The sequence below is a fragment of the Panthera onca genome, chromosome F1 (assembly GCF_046562875.1).
Source record: "Panthera onca isolate mPanOnc1 chromosome F1, mPanOnc1 haplotype 2, whole genome shotgun sequence".
NCBI lineage: Eukaryota > Metazoa > Chordata > Mammalia > Carnivora > Felidae > Panthera > Panthera onca.
In genome coordinates, this window is record NC_138355.1 from 18,406,058 (window position 1) to 18,430,716 (window position 24,659).

Here is a 24,659-nt window from a genome sequence, read left to right on the forward strand (position 1 = left end):
CACCTGTGAATCCCCAGCACCTGGCAGGTGCCTGGCACATGGTGGGTACCCTTCAAATGTTTCCCAAGGAAGAGAGGGGGGAAGTCGATTCAATGCGTTTAATTCTTAAGTGAGCATGAATTAAATGTCTTACCAAACTTTACCAGTATCTTCAACCCTCCTCCAACAGTCTTGTTGCAGAACTGCCCCAACCATAAAGTGACGTCACGACAGCAGACGTAGGGGCTCTGTGTCTTAGCAAGAACTTTCAGGGCGGTGATGGGCTGAAGCTATCAGCTACTGCTTTGTCAAATAAATCCCACATTTAAATAGGTAGTGCTCAGGAAGCCCACTAAAATGCTGCATGTTATTATTTTTTTTACCTTTACCACAGTCCTCAAGGTGGAGTGCGGATGGCCTGGCCCACAGTTCAACAGCCTCAACCTCCAGCTGTCTCCACCCCTCCTGCTCGGGCTGCCTTGAAGGACAGCGCCTGGAGTTAACAACACCACATCATCATAAACTTACAAACCCGCTAAGAGGGGAGGTCTTAAGCCAAGTGTTCTTATCACAAAAATAATAAATACAAACGGACAGACAGAAAGGAGAGAGGGAGGGAGAGAAGGAAGGAAGGAAGGAAAGAAGGAAGGAAGGAAGGGGAAACTTCTTGAAGAGATGGCTATGTTTATGGCATATACCATGGTGATGGTTTCACAGGTGTGTACTTATCCCCAAACTCATTAAGTTGTACACATTAATTATGTATAGCTTTCTGTAGGTCAATCTCACCTCAGTAAAGTGTTTTTTTTTTTTTTAAGGAGAAAAAAATACCTTAAAAAAATTAGAAGAGTGAATTGCAGGGCTCGCTATTCAAAGGGCCTCTGGGTCACAGACTTCCGGAAGGGACAGCTGGTGCTCAGGCAGTGCTGAGAAAGAGCTGTGGGGCCAGTTTGCTGGCCTTTATTCACCCAGCCAGGTATCTATCTATCGTGTGCAAATACACTTCATTTCATAACCAGGGAGCAGAATTCACAATTGCTTTCTTAACACACGCCTGTTGGTCATGGACCTTTGTTTACATTTGTATGTTTGCTGTTAAAAACAAGTTGCATAAAGTCTTACACTTTTCCTGTGTCAAGAGCAGAGGTTATGAAACTGGTAGCATAGTTGAGAAAAACATTTAATGGCCTTGCAGGTTCCCAGAGGGAATGCACTTTTGGCAAAGAAAGGGAAAGTGCTACGGGGGAGGAGACGCAACAGGGGTTTCATTACTTCCTTAATGTTGTTTCTCATAAGAATGATTAATTTGACATTCCCATTCCCTACAGATTCTTTCTAAAAGTGTGTGCATGGGAAATAGGATTCCATTTAAATGGTAGTATATTCTGATGAAGAGACTGTGGAGGTGTTCGCTGTAGGCACTAATTTCATACTCTGCACACACAAATAATTGTATTATATCATATGCGATCCCAACATTTAGATAATTTGTTAACTAGGTCAGATGTAACTCAGAGGCTATGTACCTAATCTCAGAAAAATCTTACATCTAGACACTCTTCTCCCAATGCCCAAAGATCCCACAAACCCCTATCATTCTCAGGCTCTCAAAACTCTGCTGGGGTTAGTTAGGGTAATTGGTAGCCAAGCCTAGGCCTAAACCAAAGTCTTTTGTAAAATGAAGAATCCAGGTATAACCAGCCTCCCAAGGGACAGTTTGAATTTTGAATTTTCATCTTTCATCTTAGCTAGATTTCTTTTTTTTTTTTTTTTTAATGTTTATTTGAGAGAGAGAACACATATGTGAGCAGAGGAGGGGCACTGAGAGAGGGAGAAAGAGAATCCCAAGCAGGTTCCATACTCTTAGAGCAGAGCCTGACTCAGGGTTTGATCTCACAAACCGTGAGATCATGACCTGAGCTGAAATCAAGAGTTGGACACTTAACCGCCGAGGCCATCCAAGCACCTCTAGTTAGATTTCTTAAAATGTGGTTCAGCCAACAGTGGCTAGATCATTATTTTTCAGTTTTCCCTGTTGCTACCCTCCAAAGGGCTAAAGAGCATGTTATTCATATTGTTAAATTAATATTTATGATTTACAAACATAGAGTGAATAACTGTAGTTGTTTCCAATTTTCTTTGAAGAATACTTTTACATTTTTAATATCATTCAGAACAATCAGTTTTTTAAGAAAACATGTTGGTTTCCTTAAATAATAACCTTCAAATTGGGTTTGAAATTCAGAAATACCGTGGCGCCTTTCAGGTCAAGGTTTTTAAAAGTTTTTATGCTCCATCTTAAGATGCTGGGCAGAAGAGGGCGCTCTCAGCATGTTGGGGCAGGAATTGTTGCCCAGGCAACTGAAGAAGAGCCTTGCCTTGACCCCTGGGCTTTGGGTTCTGCCCAGCCCTCCTGCTAGCCGAAAACACTGCCTTGTTATGCATTTGTTGGCTCTCAGCTACAACTTGCCGATTCATCTGCCTTTCGTGAGCCAACCTCAGCTCTCCCCCTTCCCAGGGGGAAGGCTGGCTGCTAGAAAGATCCTTTTTGCCAATACTACTAATTTCTGAAAAGAATATTTCTCAGTTGACAGATTGCTTTCCCATGCCTTGCCCTGCATGCGTCCTCCACTGGAAATATTCCATGGTCTCAGGACGGATGGGATAAAAAGAGGATCCAGGACCATAACCTGATTCGGATGAAGTTTGGACTTGAGTTTAGATCCCAGCCAAGTGTTTAGCTTTCGGGCAACCTGAGGACATTACCTAACCTGTGAGCGCCACTGATCCTCACAGAATGGACTATATGGAAAATAAGTAAGGTGATGTATAAGAAACACCCACTGTTGGGTAAGTACTCAAAGTATGTTAGCTTCCTTTCTCTCCTCTTGTATACAGGGGCCTCGAGGTGAGGACATACAACACCAAGAGGTAGGAAAGCAGGGAAACTTTCTGTGGGAGGCAAGTCTGAAAAGGGAAGCCAGATAAAGGGAAGAGTCTGTCTCCCCAGCCTCCTGCCACCCATGATCCAAGTCATGGAGACAAAGGGAACTGGAAAGAGCCCAGGTTCCCCTCTGTGATGGCTACTAGAGGTCTTCCTGTCAGAAGGGGAGGGCCAAGGTGAGTCATCAGGGCGTGTGCTTATTTCCTCAGCGGACTTGTTCTCCAGCTTCACTTGTGACCAAAGGTGTCTGATGAACAAAGGGCTCTTGTTAAAGCTCAGTATGGACCCCTCTGGTCAGAACGTGTATTTGATGAGAACAGCTAAGAGAAAGAAGCAGAGTGTGGCAGAAAGTGGGGGGAGGAAGCCATGAGGATTGATAACTAACACCAAATCGCTAATGGCTGGCAGGGTGAAGGAAAAAGACCCCTCCATAATGAGCATTTGGTGCATAAATAATGCGAAGCAAGACACAGCTGGTCAGAGTTACAGGTTCTTCCCCACAGAAGGACCCCATCCAAATCCAGAGACCAGCCCTCTCAGACACCCTGCGGAGCCCAAGGCAGCTGGATCTTTGTTAGAAAGTTGCAGTCAAAACCAGAGTGTGATAAACTGAACTGTGTCCCCTGCAAAATTCATATATTGAAGTCCTAACCCCCAAAGTGACTGTATTTGGAGGTAGAGACTTTAAGGAGGTAATTAAGACGGAAGGGGATTATAAGGGTAGGGCCTTAATCCAATAGGTGTCCTATAAGAGGAAGAAGAGAAACCAGAGAGCTCTGTCTGCACAGAGGAAAGGCCATGTGAGGACACGGCATGAAGGGGGCTCTCTGTAAGCCAGGAAGACAGGCTCACCAGGAACGAAGTCTGCTGACACCTTGATCTTGGACTTACTGCCTCCAGAACTCTGAGACAACACACTTCTGTTTAAGCCATGCGTTTGTGGTATTCTGTTATGGCAGCCCTAGAAAACTAATATATAAACAACTTGAATGATTTTACCTTCCTTTACTTTTCTTGCCTTGTGTCTGATTAAGATAATACATGAGCATGATAATTATGATGGTGGTGATGATCTAGTTGCTTTTTGGTCCCTGTTGAACCTCATATAATTTCCCTTGTGGCATCTTTTCTTCTTTGTATACAAAAGATGATTTAGGGGACCTGGCAGAAAAATTGGTGAGCAAACCAACAAACTGATGTGCAGCAACATAATGGATATTTTGATGTAGCCAATTTGACCACTAACCTTTCACCTTTTTTTAATCACCAAGTGCTGAACCAGTGGAAGATGCTAGTGAGGCTCAGTGTGGGAGTGGGAATAAAATATGGGGCGCAGTAAAATAAACAGTAAGAAAAATTAAGGGGCGTCTGGGTGGCTCAGTCAGTTGAGCGTCTGACTTCGGCTCAGGTCGTGATCTCTCTGTTCATGAGTTCGAGCCCCACGTGGGGCTCTGTGCTGACAGCTCAGAGCCTGGAGCCTGCTTTGGCTCCCTACTCTCTCTCTCTCTTTCTCTCTCAAAAATAAATAAACATTAAAAAAAATTTTTTTAATGGGGTAGAGCCTGGGTGAGGGCTCATAGATGTGCTGGAGGGAGTGGCAGGGGCGTTCCCACTATTTGGTTGTTTTCTAAAAACTACAATTTAATGTTTGGGAAGTTTTAGGATCATGAAATCGGATGGATATTAAAATGTAGGCATTCAATGTCATAGGGTCTACATGGGGGATGCCAGCAAAGACCCTCCTCTGCAGAGGCTGGCACCCATAATGCCATCTGAGTAATTGATATACAGTGTCTGAAGAGAATGACGAATATAAGCATGGTGACAGATGAGAGCTAAGCATGGTGATTAGCACGAGAGCTAATCTGGCAGACAAAAGAAGGAAATCCAGGGAAATTCTCGGTGTCTGGTGATAAGTGTGCTCTGGGCTAGGAGAGCAACCCCATGCTCCCACAGGAGACATGAAACACTAAATAAACAGAACTGTGCCACATGATGGGAAGCAAGGCTGCATCTTTTGGGGTAATGACATTAAGTTTTGATGGATCCAGAAAGCGATGGAAAACAGCCCTGTGCCTACCAGAGATATCGTTTCTAGATATAACCCGGGGGGCTCAAAATGGCCAAGGCAGAGCAAATAAGAAAGTTCTGGCACTCACTAAATAACTGAGATATTTCTTAATATATGCTACAGGCCTCCCCAAAATTCACATGTTGAGGCCCTTAACCTCTCGGTGTGGCTGTATTTGGAGTAAATAAGTAACTAAGGTTAAATGGGGTCATAAGGGTGGAGCCTTGATCTAATAGAATTAGTATCCTTGTTAGAAGAGATTCCAGAGAGTTTGCTCGCTCTCTCCCCACCATGGGAGGACACAGCAAGAAGGCAGACTTCTACAAGCCAGGAGAGCTCTCACCAGCGACTCACTGGCACTTGATCTTGGACTTCCCAGCCTCCAAAACTGTGAGAAGATAAACTTCTGTTCTCTAAGACAACCCAGTTTATGGTATTGTGTTAATGGCAACCTGAGCAGACTAATACAGTGTACAAGAAAACTAATAATTTCCCATGGACACCTATAGTCAACAAAAGTTAATCTACCTCTGAAGAAAAATTTTGAAAGGTTGTTAGTTGCTGGTGAAGGGAAAATTGCAGTCAATTATTTGTATCCTACCTTAAATACATGAGACACTAGTTTTACCTGTGAAGGATATTATTTATTGTTTTTCTCCTCATTTTGAAAGTAGTTCATTGTTTAAAAAATAAAATCGTGTATGCATCCCAGGCTATTTCTCAGAAACATTTGCAGAATTACTAAATTGAAGACTGTGCACATTTGAAGGCTATTTGATAACTATTTCCAAAGTACCACTGACAAGTTTGAACCAATTTACACTCCGTGATGGAGCAGATGAGAATGTCTGTCCAAACACGCATGCCACCCCTGAATTTTGTTTTAAATTTTGTATTGAGTGTGTCCCAGAAGCAGATCCTGAAACCTCAAATGTAAGAAGTTTGAGTAACGGAGTACAAGGAGAGTACTCCATTGGTAAGTGGTACTCAGAAGGAAAGGCAGCTGATGAAGAGTGTGTTGCTAAGCCAGCCACCACAGTGGACAACTAGAGCTTAATCTTGTAGAGAAACCTTGGCAAAGAGCATGAAATGCCTCAGAACTATCTGACCTGGATGGAACAAGGTAGTTATTACCTCCAAGAGTCGTTATAAGTGGGGCTGCTTGAAGAAGGGGGCAGAGGGCCTTCTGTAGTCAAAACACACACACACACGCACAGTTCTTTAGCAGACAAAGTTCTCAGGCACAGAGATGGAGATACTGGCAGTTAGAAGCCCATGGGGTGTAGTCAAGTGTCTAGGCTAGGTCCCAGCACTGATGGTCTCTGCTATACTTTGTCAACCTGATAGGCCAGAAATGCTTGGTTTCTCTCTATGCAGTAAAGAATGAACCTTCCTCAAGGAGAGTTCTGTCCTTTGTGTTTGGACACAGACGGGTGATCTTAGGCCCCTGGAAAGCTCTGCCTGATAAGAGTGGCTTCTTTGCCTGGGGGCCTTGGCCACCAGTCTAATGATGTGATTTATGATGGGGTGTTGAGCCATGCTGTACCAGTTTCAACCCCAGGAGGGACGGGAGACTAAAGGCATTAGTCTGACTTCCTGGAGGGAATGAAGACTGAGCCAGCTGGGCGGACAACATGTGATCCTGCCCCAGTAAAAACTCTGGATGCCAAAAGCTCAGGTGAGCCTCAGTGGTTGGCAATACTCTGTGTGTCACACATCATGACCAGGAGGCGATGTCACCCATGACTCCAGGGGGAGAGGTCAACCAGAAACCCCACATTTGGACCCCTCACAGACTCTGCCCCATATGTCTCTTACTTCTGCTGATTTTAGTCTGTTTCCTTTCACTGTAATCATGAGTATAGCACTTTCCGGAGTCCTGTGGTCACTGCAGAGAATTAATGGACCTGAGGGTGGTCATGGACAAGCTCTCTAGGCTCTTTCTTTTTTAAGGACTTAATTTTGTGGGGTTTTTTTTAAATTTTAAAAAATATTTATTTTTGAGACAGAGTGCAAGCAGGGGAGGGGCAGAGAGAGAGGGAGACAGAATCTGAAGCATCTCCAGGCTCTGAGCTGTCAGCACAGAGCCCAGTGTGGGGCTTGAACCCACAAACTACAAGATCATGACCTGAGCTGAAGTCAGACGCTCAATCGACTGAGCCACCCAGGTGCCTCAACTTTGTGGGGTTTTGTTGTTGTTGTTGCTGTAACTAGTTTGCCTAATAATTTAAATTGTGGTAGTTTTAAATTCTTGTGAACTCAGTTCTATCAATCTTTCCCTTTGTAGTTTTTATTTACTTAAAAAGGCCTTTCTCACTACAAAATCATATAGGCATTCATCTTTATTTTCTAGTTTTTACAGTATCATTTCCTCTCATTTACCTAATTCTGTTTGGGATTTGTTGCTAGGTAAACATCTATGGCTACTTTTTTCCAAATAGTTTCTCAATGGACCCATCTTTGAATAATCATATTTTTCTATATTTTTATCACATGCACAATTCCCACATACACTAGGGTTTGTATGTGATCACTCTATTCTGTTCCATCTACATGGCTGTCTTTTTCTTTCATCACCCCTGTCTTTATTTTCTGTGGCTTTGGAATACATATTAAGATCCCATGGCATAGATCTTTCCTACATATTATTCCAATATAAAATATTCTTGGCTTGCTCTATTTATTCTTCCATGATAAAATGTTCTGCACCCTTTGGAAATGCAGTACTCAGAACATAAAAGAAAGATTTAAATCAGTTTGTCAATTCCGATCAGCCTTCCAAAATAACAACCTACTACAGTTTTTCATTGGAACGTAAACTTAAAAAGTAATTTTAGGAAACTGATATGCTATTTGCAAAATGGAATCTTTCCACGCAGAAAAATACACCATCTTTACCATTCCACTGTAAACACAAAAATATTTAAAACATTTTTAATTGATATTCTTCATACACGTCCAGCAAGTTTCTTGTTAACCTCAAGGAAACAAGAATTTTTATGGCTCTCAATGCACATTGCTAGGTTACCTCCAGAAAGATTCCAATTCAACCGGCATCACATAAGACTGAAAATATCCCCTTGCCAAACTGAGCAAGTAAAAAAAAGAATCTCACTATGCATTTAATGTGTACTTCGTTGACTTTTCATGAGATTGAATGATTCTACATATACTTATTGGCCAGTTGTATTTCCTTCTTTGTGAACTGTTATCTTTTGCCTATTTTCTTTTTTGTTTGTTTTTTCTGAAAGAGAGAGACAGAGAGATAGAAGGGAAGGGGCAGAAAGAGAGAGGGGGACAAAGAAAGAGAGAGAAAGACAGAGAATCTTAAGCAGGCTCTCTGCCCAGCGCAGATCCCAACTTGGGGCTCAATCAGTCTCATGACTGTGGGATCATGACCCGAGCCTAAATCAAGAGTCATAGGCTTTACCAACTGAGCCACCCAGGGACCCCTTGCCTATTTTCTATACTAAGAATTGGGGCACCTGGCTGACTCAGTCAGTGGAGCATGTGATTCTTTATCTCGGGATCATGAATTCAAGCCCCACATTGGGCATGGAGCTTACTTAAAAAAAAAAATCTACAGGAAGAACACTTTGACTTACCAGATAGAAATATTTTTCCCAGTATGTCCTTTGCCTCTTAATTTTACTACATTTTCTGCTATACAGATTTTTTAATTTTTCCATCTATGCAAACCTATTCTTTGTGGGGTTTTTTCATTGTATTCAAGAAGTCCTTTAATTCAAAGATCATAGAGGGTTTGTGTACACTTTTTGTAGTCCTATATTTGTTCTTCTATTTCTTTTATAGCTCCTATTTAAATCTCAATTCCCTAATCCACATTGGATTTGTACCAGTGTATGGTATAACTGAAGTAAAGACTGGATTTTGTTTTGAATTTTAAGAGTTGGTTGGTTTGAGTCTATACCTTGACCAATGGGTATCTTCTCTTAGGAAGTTATTCTGTGTCCAAGCTATTTTGTTTGCTTAGTAATTTTTAAGTACAGAATTTCTTGGCACACACCCTTCAGTGGAGTAATAAAATGTTCTCATTATGAAGAAAAATTATAGCAATTACAGCTGAAGCCTTCTTACTAGTGTATGTAACAAGGTACCTTTTAGATTAGGGAATGTGGAATATCATTCGGCTGCCAGTTGCTGCCCTGCTGGGGCTTTTGTGAGCCCTCTGAAAGTCTGCAGAGCTAACCAGGTTATTTTTCCAACAGCATCTGTAAAAATGTGTTGCTACAATTTACTTGGAAGGCTCAATCCCCCAAGGGCACAAGGAATTAATTTACAGTCACAAGTTTGACATTCTTACAAGAAAGCTGCTCTACCACAGGGAAACATGAACCTCTGAGAAGTCAAATGTGTTTGGAGTCCAAGATTTCCAGCAACATACTATCTGTACGGCGGAACTAAGAAGCAGGAAAAACCTCTCCTGACAGCAAATATTGTACAGTCTTAAGACCATCAGGTTCAACGTCTGAAAAACCTGGAGTGAAGTCCTTGTTCAATTACCAATGGTTTGACCTTGGGTAAATCACTTAATGGGTTTCAGCTTCCCCTCTTATAAAATGGTGGAGCTCATGGGCTTGTCTCGAGAGCTAAATGGAAAACCTATATGAATGTACTGTGTATACTGTACCGCAGTGGTCAAAGAGTGTAGTCGTTAATTAGCCTATGATTTAACTCATAATCTGCTACTTCTCTTGCTGAGGAGGAGAAGGTGGTACCTGCTGTCCTTGGCCCGTTCAGCCTGTCCTCGGCAAGCACTATCTGGACACCCGCAGCCTCCCCTAGAGTCATGCCCCGCATTTGAACCGCACAAGCTTCCTACCTACAGCACTTCCCAGGGAAGACATGTACCTCGGTTTAGCTTACACGCATGGCCTTCAACAAATTAAACACTGCATCTAGAGGGGAAAAAGAAGAGTAACAATTACTGAGCACCTACCATGTGCTGAAAAGATAAGCTAGCAAAATAAAGATGGGTAAGACAGTCCTGTCTTTTCTTGTCTTGACTTTTGGGTGCACCAGGTTCATGAGCTCCATAATGACTCAACATCACTGGCCAGAGGGTATTCACAAGCCCGGCCTACATTTCCACCTTGGGCAGTGTTAAGACCCAGAAAGAGAAAGAATGTTAGATGCAAGTTATGTGGAGTCAATGGAATATTTGTACATGATTAAAAAGTTCAGCTGGTTCAAAGGTTTGTGCAGTCTATAAGACTTCAGTGCTTTTTATATGAAGCAATTCCTTCCAGCTCTTCTAGTCCCCTGGGGAGGCCCTACTTTCATCTTATCTCCCTTCTTTCCATCAGGAGTTTTTCTCCTTCTAGCTTAGAAGGCCATTCTTCAACTGGTTTTTATTTCTTCTTGAAAAAGAAATCAGACGTGTGGCTTTAAAAATTCAAACAGTACAAAAGGCTATACAATAAAATGTAAATCTTCCTTCCCGAGTTGGGGTAGCCACTGTATTTTTGTCTTTCCAGAAATTTCCCCTACTTAGATAGGGGTGGTAATTGAGTTTTTAATGTCAGAAGGGATTTTTGCAAACTGAAAGGATCCCTGACAGTTTCCTGTCTTTCAAGTGATACTTAGTTTATCAAAGTCATACATTTTAATTGTTTTTTAAAATTTTTTAATGTTTATTTATTTTTGAAGGAGAGAGAGACAGAGCATGAGGGGGGAGGGGCAGAGAGAGAAGGAGACACAGAATCTGAAGCAGGCTCCGGGCTCCGAGCTATCAGCACAGAGCCCGACACAGGTTCAAACTCACAAACTGCAAGATCATGACCTGAGCCAAAGTCGGACACTTAAGGACACTTAACCAACTGAGCCTCCCAAAGTCATACATTTTAAAACTTAGTTTAAAAAGATCTTTAAGTTAATGGGGCGCCTGGGTGGCTCAGTTGGTTAAGCGTCCGACTTTGGCTCAGGTCATGATCTCGCCGTTCCCACGTTCAAGCCCCACTTTGGGCTCTGTGCTGTCAGCTCAGAGCCTGGACCCTGCTTCGGATTCTGTGTCTCCCTCTAGCTCTCTGCCCCTCCTTGGCTCACACTCTATCTCTCTCTGTCTCAAAACTAATAAAATAAACACTAAAAAAAAAGATCTTTAAGTTAAAACTAGCTTGGTTTTTTTTTAACGTTTATTTATTTTTGACAGAGCATGAGCAGGGGAGGGACAGAGGGAAGGAGAGAGAGAATCCCAAGAGGCTCTGCACTGTCATTAGAGAGCCTGATGCGGGGCTCGAACCCATGAGCCATGAGGCCATGACCTGAGCCAAAGTCAGACACTTAACCGACTGAGTCATCCAGGTACCCCTTAGTTAAAATTAGTTTTTCTTTTTTTAATTTTTTTTTTTTACTTATTTTTAAGAGAGACAGAGAGAGAGAGCACAGGCAGAGGAAGGGCAGGGAGAAAGGGGGAGACAGAGAATCCGAGGCAGGCTCCAGTCTCCAAGCTGTCAGCACAGAGCCTGACACGGGGCTTGAACTCACGAACCACGAGATCATGACCTGAGCCGAAGTCGGATGCTTCACCGACTGAGCCACCCAGGTGCCCCAAAACTAGTTTTAAGAGTTTAAAACTTTCCTGGAAAAGACTAGATACAAATTAAAATTGTTATTTTATTTATAAATTGAGTAATGTTGGTAGAAAAATAAGAGTTATTTTTATTTGTACTTATTTTTTTCTTCCAGTTTTACTGAAATATAATTGATGGGCAACACTGTGTAAATTTATGGTGTACACCATAATGACTTGTCTTACGTGTATTGCAAAATGATTACCACCAGAAGTTTAGTTAACACACATCACCTCATATAGTTCCAAAAAATTAACTTTTATTATTTACTCTCTTAGCAACTTCGAAATACCCATACAGCAGAGTTAACTACAGTCATTGCGCTGTGCGCTACACCCCTAGCACTTACTTACCTTAAAACTGGAAGTGTGTGCCCTTAACCACCCTGCCCCAACTCCTCCTCCCCCACCGCTGACAACCACAAATCCATGACTTTGGTTTTTTACGTTCCACAAATAAGTGAGATTATACAGTATTTTTCTTTCTCTGTCTGACTTACTTCACTTAGCATACCGCCCTTAAGGTCCACCCATGTCAAATGGCAGGATTTTCTTCCTTTTGGCGGGGGAAGGAAACAGGATCACCCAAGCAGTGGTGGTGCTGCAGCTGGCTTGTTCTGGCTTGAGAAAGTGGACCGTGCACATATCTTCCCACGGCCACATTTAGTGGCATCAGTTTGGTAGACTGAAATGGGCCATGGTGTGAGTTTTTATACCAAAGAAACTTGCAAAGGCTACAGATCGGGGCTTCCCCACCCTCCCACCCTCCTGACCAGTTTCCCAGCCCACTACTATCAAGAAGGCCTCTACAGTAGACCAGGCAGGAGGGGCAGTGGCTTGAGGTAGGGTGGTGAGAGGCAGGTGAACATACGTGGACGGATTTGGAAAGATACTTGCAGATGGACTTAGCAGGATTTTCGGACAAACTGGATATGGAATGGGGTGGTCAGAGAGAGGGGGGAGATAAGAATATTTCCCAGTCGATGGGTATGTAAGTGTGAGCATCAAAGGCAGTATTTTTAGTTCGAATTTGAGACAGAGAAATGTCCTAGACTCAGACCATGAGGTCACTTTAAAACTACCTACTCCAGTTTTCAGTCACTCAGGACTTGGCCCCAGTCTACCCTCTGAACGCATCCTGGGCCATTCTCTTCCTCTCGGCCCTAGACTCCAGCCTCACCCGCCAACTTGCAAATCTTCATTTAGAAAACTTTTTAGCCAGGCCTTCCTGTTCCTTCAGCCCAGAATGTTTGTTGTTATCTTATCTCTGCCTGGCCAGCTTGTTTTTTGCCGAAGGTCCCTGCTAATAGAGAACACTTCCAACTGCTCGAAATGGGTCTCCCTCCACCTTATCCTCCGTACTTGTTTTCTTCCTGGCACTTAGCACAATTCCTAATCCTGTATCTATGTCTCCTTGTTTGTGTGCCCTGCCTCCCTCACTGGACTATAAGCTTTTTTAAAATCCATCTCGGGGGGCGCCTGGGTGGCTCAGTCAGTTGAGTGTCCGACTTGGGCTCAGGTCATGATCCCACAGCTCATGAGTTCGAGCCCCGTGTCCGGCTCTGTGCTGTCAGCTGGATGCTGCTTTGGATCTTCCGGCTCCCCTCTCCCCTGCCCCTCCCCCATTAGTGTGCTAGTGCACGTGCATGCGTGCTCTCTCTCTCTCTCTCTCTCTCTCAAGAATAAACATTAAAAAAAACCAAAAAACCCAGCCTTAGAAATAAAAGAAGTAAACAGTCGAGACTTTGCAAGTAGCTTGTCCTCAGATCAGGGTGTCACAGGCAAGGGCAGGTTCGGGCTTGCGACCAGTCACACCACCTGGGCTGTCTCGCTTTTCCCAAGCCCTGATCCAGCTAAAAAACCAGGAAGTTCTCAGAGTGGAGATGACAGCTGAATAAAGACCTGAAGGACGGGTGTATTACATTTCTGTGGAAGTGCCAGCTCAGGAGAGGAGATGTGTTGGGAACTCTTTCATTAACCCAGCAAGGCAGGCAGAGCAGAGATCCCTCCTCTCTGTGGAGAGACGCAGAAGCCCAAAGTCTTGCCGGAGCTCCCAGGGCTGACAGGTGTAAAACCGTATCAAAGTTCAGGCTGTCGTGCCTCCAAGTTCAGAGCCCTTTGCACTATGTCCATTTAGCACGAGCTTTTGCGTACCTACTATTTGACAAATAAATGGGAGTGCAAGGGAAATATGACACACAATCCTTGACCTAACAGAGTGAAAAACTTGCGTCTATGAGACAGCTCGAGTCCACTCCACCACCAATACAGGCTGACAGGAGGACCATCTCTTGTGTTGCATGTAGCCCGACAGAGAGGGGACGCTGTTCCAAAATGCGACTTGAGTTCTGCACCCAAGCCTTGAGACCCTCTCAAGGCAAAGGAGTGCACTTGAGTTCCCTGTGCCCCCTCCGAGCTCACATCCTTGACTTTCACTGATGCAGACATTTCAGAACAAAGAGTCTCTTTTCTAATCAACAGCACGCCTTACACGCAGACATGTGACATTGTTACAGCCAACTGGGCTGTTCCCGCCACAATTATTCTACGCTCCGTCCTGTATCCCCGTGTTTCTTTCTTCCGCTCTGCCATTTTCTACCTACAGCATTCAATCCTAGTGACTCAGTGACGTGTAACACTTTTCTTCTCCACATGCCCTCACATCTCAAACTAAGACTGACATTGCCGATCACAGGTGCCTTCCGTCTGGTCACCGACCACCTGCCCTGTGTGCTGACAGGGGCACCCGCAGCCTCTAGGTCCTGGTCTCATCAAAGATCAGATGCTATTCCTGGGCGTCACTCTCGCATGCCGGTTGCCACAGTCACTCATGGAAGTCAGGAGAGAAGAGGCAAGGAAAGGGTGGAGGAAGAGAGGAAAGTTGCATGTATGCGGGGAGAAGTCAAAGGCCACCAATTACAGCTTTCGGTTCCAGTCAATGACAGTCAGGACACAGGCTAAGTTCACTAGAAAAGCTGTGGAATGATTCTGCAGATTTGCTTGTGACCAGGGGGCGGCACGATACCCTGCCCACCCCACCCCCAGCACCAAACATGAGGCTTGTCAATAATTACTCGAACTTACCCTCCTCCTGGGTAGGACCCAGTACTGTTTGTTCTCGATTCCCTCTTGCTTTAAGATGATGCTAGTCTTCCACGCCACAAGAGACAGTGTTGTCCAACAGCAGAAGCTTCAGCCGGAACACAGTGTTCATCTTCATGATGACTGCGTCTCGTCCACATTCTCATTCAGGTAAGACCCAAGCATTTCGTTCAAAGCAGTTAAATAAACAATAAACCTGGGAAGCTTCCTGTGAAAGTGTCTTTTCTCATGTTCTTTGTTCGCATTGTATGTTCTTCATACTAGGTCCTAAAAAGACTGAAAACAGATTTAAAAAAAAAATTAGTGTTTATTTATTGGGAGGGGAAGAGGCAAAGAGAGGGGGACAATGGATTCAAAGTGGGCTCTGTGCTGACAGCAGAGAGCCCAATGCAGGGCTTGAATTCATGAACCATGAGATCATGACCTGAACCGAGATCAAGAGTCGGATGCTTAACTGATGAAGCCACCCAGTTGCCCCAAGATTTTTTTTAAGTAGGTTCCACACCTCACATGGAGCCCAACGCGGCGCTCAAACTCATGACCCCGAGATCAAGACCTGAGCGGGGACTGAGAGTCGTCAGACATCTAACCAACTGAGGCACCCAGGCACCCCCAGCTTTATTTTTAAATAAACACTGATTCCAAATGTAATCTCTAGACATGGTGAAATGAGGCATTTTGAATCCCTCTTTAAAATAATATCACCTGTCAGATTTTAAATCCACCAAAGCAAAATACAGGCTACACTTACAAAACCTAAAATAATTTACTAAAATTTTTTTTTTAATGTTTTTATTTATTTTTGAGACAGAGAGAGACAGAGCATGAGCAGGGGAGGGGCAGAGAGAGAGGGAGACACAGAATTGGAAGCAGGCTCCCGGCTCTGAGCTGCCAGCACAGAGCCCGAAGCGGGGCTCGAACTCACACACCTCAAGATCATGACCTGAGCCGAAGTCGGACGCTCAACCGACTGAGCCACCCAGGCGCCCACTTTACTAAAATCTTAAATTCTAGATAATTTTGCCACAAGGTGAAGATGTTCATGAGAAAATACTCTCATTATCAAGAATAAAAGCTACTTCTCAGATGGTCGCAACCCCCTCAGGGTGCTAGTCAGAGCAGGGGCAATTCTTCTCCTGCCCCTTTGGCCAAGTGGAACCAGAGTCGCCTGACTCCATCCCCCACCCAGCGGGCTCCTATTCATCCCACAATGCACGCTTCTCACACCTGTCCTCTCCACACATTTCCTTCTCTTCCCATGCCCTTCCTCTGTTCCATACCCTTTCCTCTCCCCTCTCTTTTCCCATTTCCTGCCTCAGTCTCAGGTCTTGACCTCTCTTATGCCTCCCACCCCTTGCCATTCAAAGACTATAAAATTAAGTCCAAAGATAAATTGGTATTACTTGTTTTGAGAACTCTGCGTTTTAATTTTTAAAGTAGGTGCTTTGAACATTTTCTCTTTTTCACTCTAAGATAAAAATTTACTGTTCTATGTGTGGGCGCACATGGATGTGTGTTTCTTTGTGCCCCATGTGTGTTCATCATGTTCCCGTTGGGGATTAGTGGACCTTGAAAGAGAAAAGGGTACCTGCTCTGGGACTGTATTTCTTTGGACCAGCCCCATCAAACCTGCTTGAACTCCATCATCTTTTGTCAATGGACAGATACTAGGTTTGCCGAAACTGGTCCTATCCATCTTCCACATGAAGCAGCTCCAAAACGACAGATCAAGACGCTGGGGTTCCTCATTGCTCCAAAGTAGGGCTGGAGAGTGAATTTTGTGCAGCAGCCTGGTAAACTGAGGAATGACCAATTTCAGGCTACTGAAGTGACATCACTGAATGCTGAGCTGGGGGTAGATACCCAGTAAGCCCACTGTTCATACGATGAGTGTAAATAACATCAAGAGGAACACAGTAGAAAAATGTGGTAAAATTGTTATTTCATTTACAATAAGATTGCAGAGATTAATAAAATGTCAAATTTCTTTGTTTTGGGATAGAATTCAAGTTGGGTTGATGACGCTAGTTACTGCGTATTGAGTTGTGACTTTGATTGGCAGTTATGCCATTGGTTGATGAAACAAAGAAATTAGATAGAAGAACTCATGAATAAAAACAAGAGCCGGTATTTTTGAAAGAAAAGTAAAATAGACAAATCTCTGGCAAATCTGACCCCCCCCCCAAAGAGAGAGAGAAACACATATGTAATGCTATGCCAGACAAGGGAACATAACCACAACATGGAGGAAATTTTTAAAGCATTTTTAAATGTAATGTAAATATTTTTTTAATTTGAAAATGAAAAGCTAGTTAGCAAAGTTACCAAAATTAACTAAAGAGATAAAACAAAAAATATACCAATAACCATAGAAGAAATGGAAATAATTGCCAAAATTATCCAGACCCTGATGGTTTACATATAACCTATCATACCTTCAAGAAAATGATAATACTTAAGTTATTAAAGGTGTTTTACATATATAATAGCAAAAGAAACAATTCTTCATTTATTTTACAAATTGAGCATAATGCTAACACCAAAAGTTGAAAAAAATAAGCCCTAAACATCTCACATTTACAGATACAAAAATCCAACAAAAATATTGATAAACCAGAATCAGTGGTGTATTTCAAGGTCAAATGCACATGACAAGTAGATTTCTTTTTAGGACTGAAAGTGTGGTTCAATATAAGGAAGCCCATTAATATGTGTTACTTTATTGGTAGAGTAACAAAGAAAAATCATACCAACAGCTCAAAAGATGCTAAAAGTGTGTCTATTAAAATCCAACACCGATCCCTGCTAAAAATACTTGGTGAACTAAGGTTAGAAGACAATTTCCTTAATTTAATAAATATAAATGACTATATGACCAAATTAATGGAATGCTCACTAAAGTCATGAGAAAAGATAAAAGTACCCACCATCGCCACTATGTTTCAACATTGTTCCGCAGGCTGTTTCACAATTCAATGCGATAAGAAAAATTAACAACATTGGAAAGTAGAAAACACGTTTTTTGCATACATTATTATTTCACAATGAGAAAACTCTCAAGAGGGTAAACCGAGAGCCATTAGAGCTAAAAAGAGATTTCACTATGGTAGCAAGCTATGAGATAACTACATACAAATACACAGGCTTCTTGTAAAGCAGAAATAACCAGTTAGAAAACATAACAGGGAACAAATCCCTTTCACAAGAGCAACTAAAAAGAGAGAACAACTTGGAATAACAAGAAATGTGCTATGCCTATCTAAATAAAATTGTGTTCTTTATATATTAAAAAATAAAAGTAGTCTTAGAAAAATGGAAAGACCTACCAAGTCTCTAAATGAAAAAGTTTACTATTTAAAAGATATCAATCCTTTCCCCAACTTCATTGGCAAGCTTAATGTAGTTCCAATATTAATTTTTGCCAGTTCTTGTGTTTTTTATGTATTTGCTTCTTAAAAGTGCCAAATTGATTCCAAAGTTTATATGGAAGGATCCATAGATAAAAATATAGTTTATATGGAAGATTATATAAGCAAGAAGTCATTTTTAGAAAAGAAATTCCTGAAGGTAGGTCATCCCAAGTAGCTATCAAAACAATTATATTACTAAATCTAAATTACGTTAGAAAAGTTAATAAAACAGTATGGTACTGGTAAAGTAAAAGAAAGACCAATAAAATGGAAAAGAGAGCCTAAAAATAGTCCTAGATTTTGGAGGAAACTTAACATACGGCAAAAGGAGCACTGAAAATTAGAGCAATTAATTCACATTAGGAATTTTTCTACCAGTCAGATCCACAAAGATTAAAAAGTTTGATAACCCCCTTTGTTGGCAAGGAAGTGTGGAAATAAACAGGTTTTCTAACTGGTTATTTCTGCTTTACAAGAAGCCTGGACTAATATAAATTACTCCAACCTTCGTGGAGCAATTAAGCAATATATTTTAAAATTTAAAATACTCATACCCTTTGATACAACAAATTCTATTTCTAGAAATTCCTTCAGAAAAAAAAAAAAACAGAAAGTCAACAATGGTGCAACTATAAGAATCCTCATTATTGTTTAAAATATCAAAAAAAAAAATTGAGAATCTAAATATCAATGAAGAAAAATAGGTTAAATAAATTATCATAAATCTATACAATACCTCCATCGGAATGGATGGAGAAATCTTCCCATTATATGTTTTATGTGAAAAAAAGCAATTTGCAAAATAGTATAGTATGATTCCATTTCTTTTATGTATTGGGGGGGCAGATATACAGGCACAGAATTAAATCTATTCAGATATGTACAAACTATTTGTATCTGGGGATTGGATTCTGGGGACTCTCTCTACTTTGTTCATTTCTATAATCCTTGAATCTTGGTACAATCTGCACATATTTCTTTGATTATTAGAAAAAGCCTTTTTAAGTATTTCTATTTTTAGAAGCAGAGGTAATTAATACATGTTTGATTTTTTTTTTAATCTCAAAATACTGGTGCTGTGGGTGCAAAAATCATGAAAGTGTCTTTGATCATGACAAGAATGGATCATTAAGCTTAACTGCTGTGACAACCTTTAGAAGAAGACGTTGAGAATCCTTTCAAATCCAGTACTGCCGGGAACAATCTTTCATCGGAAAAAGTAGGTCACGTTCTGTGGGATTCAAGGGTATCTCAGTGCCCCTGCTCTCCAGCTCCTCTCTACCCTTCTCCCCACCCCACCCCAAACCCAAATACCTTTGCCATATACATAAGAGTTTTAATCATTTGGTTCCAAGACTTCTTTGTTGCCTTTAAAATGAAATTGTCCCTGGGAAGTCTAGTCTATTCAGTTTTATAACATTTATATTTAGAATATATGTCTGTGAGCCCCTTTCCTGACAGTGGGCCTAGAGATGGGCCAGGAGGGAGGGTAGAAATATACGGGCACTATTAGGGCCCATTTTGTTTTTCTTTTTGGGGCAGCACTAGTGGCTGTGGAACTCAAACTGAGAATAGATTTAACATATACAGAAAAGATGTGTAGAAATCAGTAAAACATTTTAAGTGGCACCAAACTAGGTAAAGGGACTCAAATAGGATTCTAAGACTGAAAGTATGGGAGCTCGAACAGTGTTTGGGCTTCCTTTCTTTTTAAAAAACAAGAAAATGCATTATTATTTTACTAATAAATTACCAACAATAAATGAATTGATAATAATACTAACAAGTCGAAAACAACCTAAAAGGTAGAGAATGGTTAAAGTCATTATGACACGTGTACATAACACATGTAATGGAATACAGCCTTAAAATGATAAAAATATCTCTATATTTAACATATCAAGATGTTCAAGGCATATTACTAAGAAAAAAGATTACCGAATAGTACGTGTGGAAGAGTCCCATTTTTGAAATTGAATAGATATAGAAATAAACACATTCACATACTTCTTCAAACTGTTGGCCCCAGGACCCTTCCCCGGTAAAATCACCTCGCATTCTTTTTTGGAGTCTCCATGAGTTGCTTTTATTAACGTGCTCCTCATTTATGCTCTCGCGGCATAAATTATGCTCTCACATTCCTCCACTGCAGCCCTCCCTTGGCTTCTGCCACAGTCCGCCCAGAGTTACTGGGAGAATGTTGGTTCCTGACAAAAGAGGTTGCCTCTTACAGGCCCGGGAAGCTACAGACCGATGCAGCACAAAATGGAGCTGACCTCAGCGTGCACCACTCTGGAGACCGGCCATGCTCTGACTGAAATGTGAAGGAAGCCCCTTCCCATTCCTGTTTCCTTTGTCATCTAAGCCTTTTGCCCATAGTCTCTGTCTCCACAGGCCTAAGATTTACAGAACGGCTGGGTGAGCTTTTGGGGAAAGCAGGTAAAAAAAAAGAGAGAGAAAGACAAGAAGGCACATAACACACATGATTAAATTCTTTCTATTCCCTACATTTTGCTCCCCAGGAGTTTCCATCTGTTCCAAGTTTCAGCCTTGTCCAAATAACAAAATCAAAAATACTTTATGCATATCGACCTTTGCAAATCAACACCTGCTTTACCCAACCCCTTTCTCCAACACAGCAAAGCTGTGATACCAGTTCAGGCCCAACCAATTGCCCTCCCTAACCAACCAACCCACATAAATGTGTCTGTGTGCGTGTGTGTGTGTGTATAAACACACACTGAACTAAAAACAGTATTTACCTCTGGGTGGAATTATGGGGGAGTTTTGTTCCTTTTTGATTATTTACGTTTTCTGTTTTTTCTACACAGGATATGGATAATTTATAAGTTTTTCTAACTCAAATTTTAAATTACACTCAAGGCCACACATATATTCTCTTTGGATGGTCAAACTAATGGGAAATTCTTTTTGTTTTTATGAACAAATGCGTAACAAATGCGTAAATTTTCCAGAATAACCATGATCCCTTTTTAAGTGAAAATGAAAATATAACACTTTACTTTTCTGAGATATTTCATTGTGGATTTTTTTTTTGAGAGATTTAATTGTGGATAGAGACGTGAGGCAAAGGTGGGATTGGTTCTTAGAAGTTAGTGTTGAAATTCTGGTAAAGGATAAGGTCCTTTCAGAAAGAATAAACATGGGTAAGTTTGTTGGGAAAAGAAGTGGACTGGGAGGGGAGCAGAAGAATGAATTAGAGATTGGACAGGTGGATTGGGAAGGAGGAGGAAGACTGATTATGAAGACACAGGAGAGAGGTACCTGGGTGGCTCAGTAGCTTAAGCCTCTGACTCTTGATTTCAGCTCAGGTCATGATCTCACAGTTGTGGGATTGAGCCCCCAGCCCCAGCACAGAACCTGCTTAAGATTTTCTCTCTCTCTCTCCCCCAACATACCCCTGTGCACCACCCCCCACTCACTCTCTCTCTCAAAAAACAAAAAAACAAAAAAACAACAAAAAAAAAACACCAGAGAGACAGATGATCCATTGGTGTGGTTGCATACTTGCATTTTAGTGGTAAACTCCACTAGCAATCAGTCAACTTCAAAGTGAAGTTCTTGAATTTTACAACACCTAATAAAGCTTTACCTAGTTAGCCAGGATGTAAAAACCACAAGTAAAACACGAAGTTGAAAGGTATAGTTTTAAAAGGACAGCTGTGGTTTCCGTTCACAGACTGCAAGGATAGGGTAGGGGTCTGTCATTGCACTGTGACAGGGGCAGTTGAGATGGAAGTGGAAAGAGAGCACAAAGGAAAGTGCAGTCAAGAGGCAGCTCACTAGCGCCTGTCTCTTCTGCTGACGACAGTGACAAATTGCGGATGAAATGCAAAAAACAACAACCTAAAGCATCTGAAAAGTAAAGAAACCCAGTCATAGTTAGGAGGGGAGTCAAAAGCTGGAAAAGCAATTTGTACAGGGATGGAGCTCCCGTTTTTAAAAATTTTTTTAATGCTTATTAATTTTTGAGAGAGGCAGAGAAACAGAGTGTGAGTGAAGAAGGGGCAGAGAGAGAAAGAGACACAGAATCTGAAGCAGGCTCCAGGCTCCGAGCTGTCAGCACAGAGCCCGATGCAGGGCTAGAATCCACAAGCAGCAAGATCGTGACCTGAGCTGAAGTTGGATGCCCAACCAACTGAGCCACCCAGGCGCCCGGGGGGCTCTCATTTCATTTCCTGGTTTTTTTTTTTTTCACAGTGATGAACCAAGGGCAGTCATGCAACAGAGCTACAATGGTGGTACCACAGACAGCTAACACCTCAAGAAAGGACCCTGTGTCTGGAAAGACTGGGAAAGGCGGTGCCTTGAGCAAAGAATATGGGAGAGAATCTGGGTTTCTTTTCCTGTGTGTGTGTGTGTGTGTGTGTGTGTGTGTGTGTGAAAGAGAGGGTTACTGAAGGGGTTGTGGGAGGGGGGATGGGCTAAATGGGTAAGGGGCATTAAGGAATCTACTCCTGAAATCATTGCTTCACTATATACTAACTAATTTGGATATAAATTTTAAAAAATAAAGTTAAGTTATACAAAAAAAATTTTTAAAAAAAGAAAAAAGAACTATAGATCAATGAAATAGAATTGAGGGTCCAAAAATACACCCTCTATTTATGGTCAATTGTTCTTTGCTAAAGCTGCCAAGCAGTTCAATGGAGAAAACATGGTATTTTTTAAACAAATAATGCTGAAACATTTGGATATTCAGATGCAAATAAATGCATACATACATAAATGCAAAGATAGGCCTTCATCTATTCCTCACACCTTACACAAAATCAACTTGAAACGGATCATAGGCATAAATGCAAATTAATTTCTAGAAAAAATGTTACTTGCTCTTCTGCATATGAGTCTTTTTTTCCCCCTACAAAAGCCCTGCAATTACCTAACCAGGAGCAGATACCTCACAAAAGAGAGGCCGGCCACGTTCCTTAAAACCTACTCCAATCGCCCTTGTGGCCACTAGACCCATAACTTGGATTACCTTTCAATGTGTTCCAGTGGCCTGTTAGTGACAGCAGGTGCCTCTGCTGAGTCTAGCTTCCCAGATTTGCCCCTTCCTCCAGGGAGTCACTACTTGCTCTGCAGAGCATGTATGGGCCAAGATAATCTAAATAACATGTCCTCCCTAAATATGAAATAGCCTAAGGTACGCATAGCTTCCATCTCTTGCCTTGTTTATTTTCAGTGGTTGTTTCCTCCTTTGACCCACAGTTTCTGGCTCCAATTTAGGACCTAAGGCTGAAGTACAAAACAAACACAAGTTTGGAAAGGAAGGTGGAAAAGTTTGTTCTAACAGAATTCGTCCACCTGACCACTGAAATACCCAGCCTAGCTTCTTAGTTTTTATTCACTGCTGTCATTAAATATTTATTAAGTAATGACAACAAACTTACTGGGCAAGTAAAACAGATCACATGTTACATACCTATAAGAAAATACAAAGCCAAAGCCCCACTCCCCAACCCTCAAGAGTCCATTCTAGATGAAGAGTAAACACATGCCTTTATGTCTTCACAGATTGTGCTTACTGGAGCATTCCCAAACTCTTTTCAGTGGGTGACACACCTCTAGGTGATGGAATTTTCCAGACTCCACGTGGGCAAGGTAGCTGTGCAGACAGAATACCCTAAAAGTGCTTCTGAGGGAAGTAGGGGTTATCCTCATGCTGGAGGATGACAAAGGTAGATGATATTTGAAGGAGCAGATGGTTAGAGCATAGCGTCCAGACCCAGGGAATTGATCTCAGTAAGGCAGCTAGCACTGCTTATCACCCCCATGCCTCCAGTTGTCCTACAAGCAGGCATTGTTAGTGACTGATATAAAATGGAGTGTGGCCCATGATGGCTATAAGAACTACCCAAATCTTCCTGATTTGAATTCACTGTTTCTTAATAGGCAGCAAATTATTTTTATTATATGCTTGAATAACCATGTACAAGAGGGGCACATGAGTGGCTCAGTCCATTGAACATCCAACTCTTGATTTAGGCTTAGGTCATAATCCCAGGGTCATGGGATCAAGCCCCCATCCGGCTTCATGCTGAATGTGGAGCCTGCTTAAGATTCTCTCCCTCCCTCTGGCCCTCTTCCCCACTCTTGCACTCAGTCTCTCTCTCTCTCTCTCTCTCTCTCTCTGAAATAAAAATTAAAAAAAAAAACATGTAAAAGAAAAAATGGGATAGGACAGAAGAAATGTTTAGAGGAAAAGGATGAAAAAATTGAGAAGTAAGGAAAAAGCATTACACTCTAAGTTCACTGAGGTCTTGTACCAACACCTAGCACTATGGCTTGCACATAGAGAGACAAATGCTTGCTGAATGGACGAACAAGTGAATGAGGAGGGGAAAGGGGAGAGACACTACATGTATGAATAATTTAACTTGGTAACTATTTATAAATATTCAATAAGTCTCTTTAAATAGCAAGTAAATCTGCTTTTATATAAAAAGCCAACACCAATGATATTCCCTTCCAGCTCTTCCAGTCAGAAGTGTGCGCTTCTGGAGGCTCCTGGGTGGCTCAGTCCGTTAGGCGTCCGAC

At 41.9% G+C, this 24,659-nt stretch overlaps 1 pseudogene across 1 annotated transcript in view; it reads right to left on the reverse strand.

Annotated features, from left to right (window-relative positions):
• Nucleotides 1-16,732, reverse strand: part of LOC132686051 (large ribosomal subunit protein eL8 pseudogene) — a 93,308-nt pseudogene extending 76,576 nt beyond the window's left edge. The window contains exons 1-2 of the transcript XR_013553134.2: nt 16,277-16,732; nt 14,671-14,964 (exon numbers count right to left, since the gene is read on the reverse strand). The product of XR_013553134.2 is annotated as a large ribosomal subunit protein eL8 pseudogene (transcript). The remainder of the gene's footprint in view (nt 1-14,670; nt 14,965-16,276) is intronic.
• Nucleotides 16,733-24,659: the final 7,927 nt, after the last annotated feature.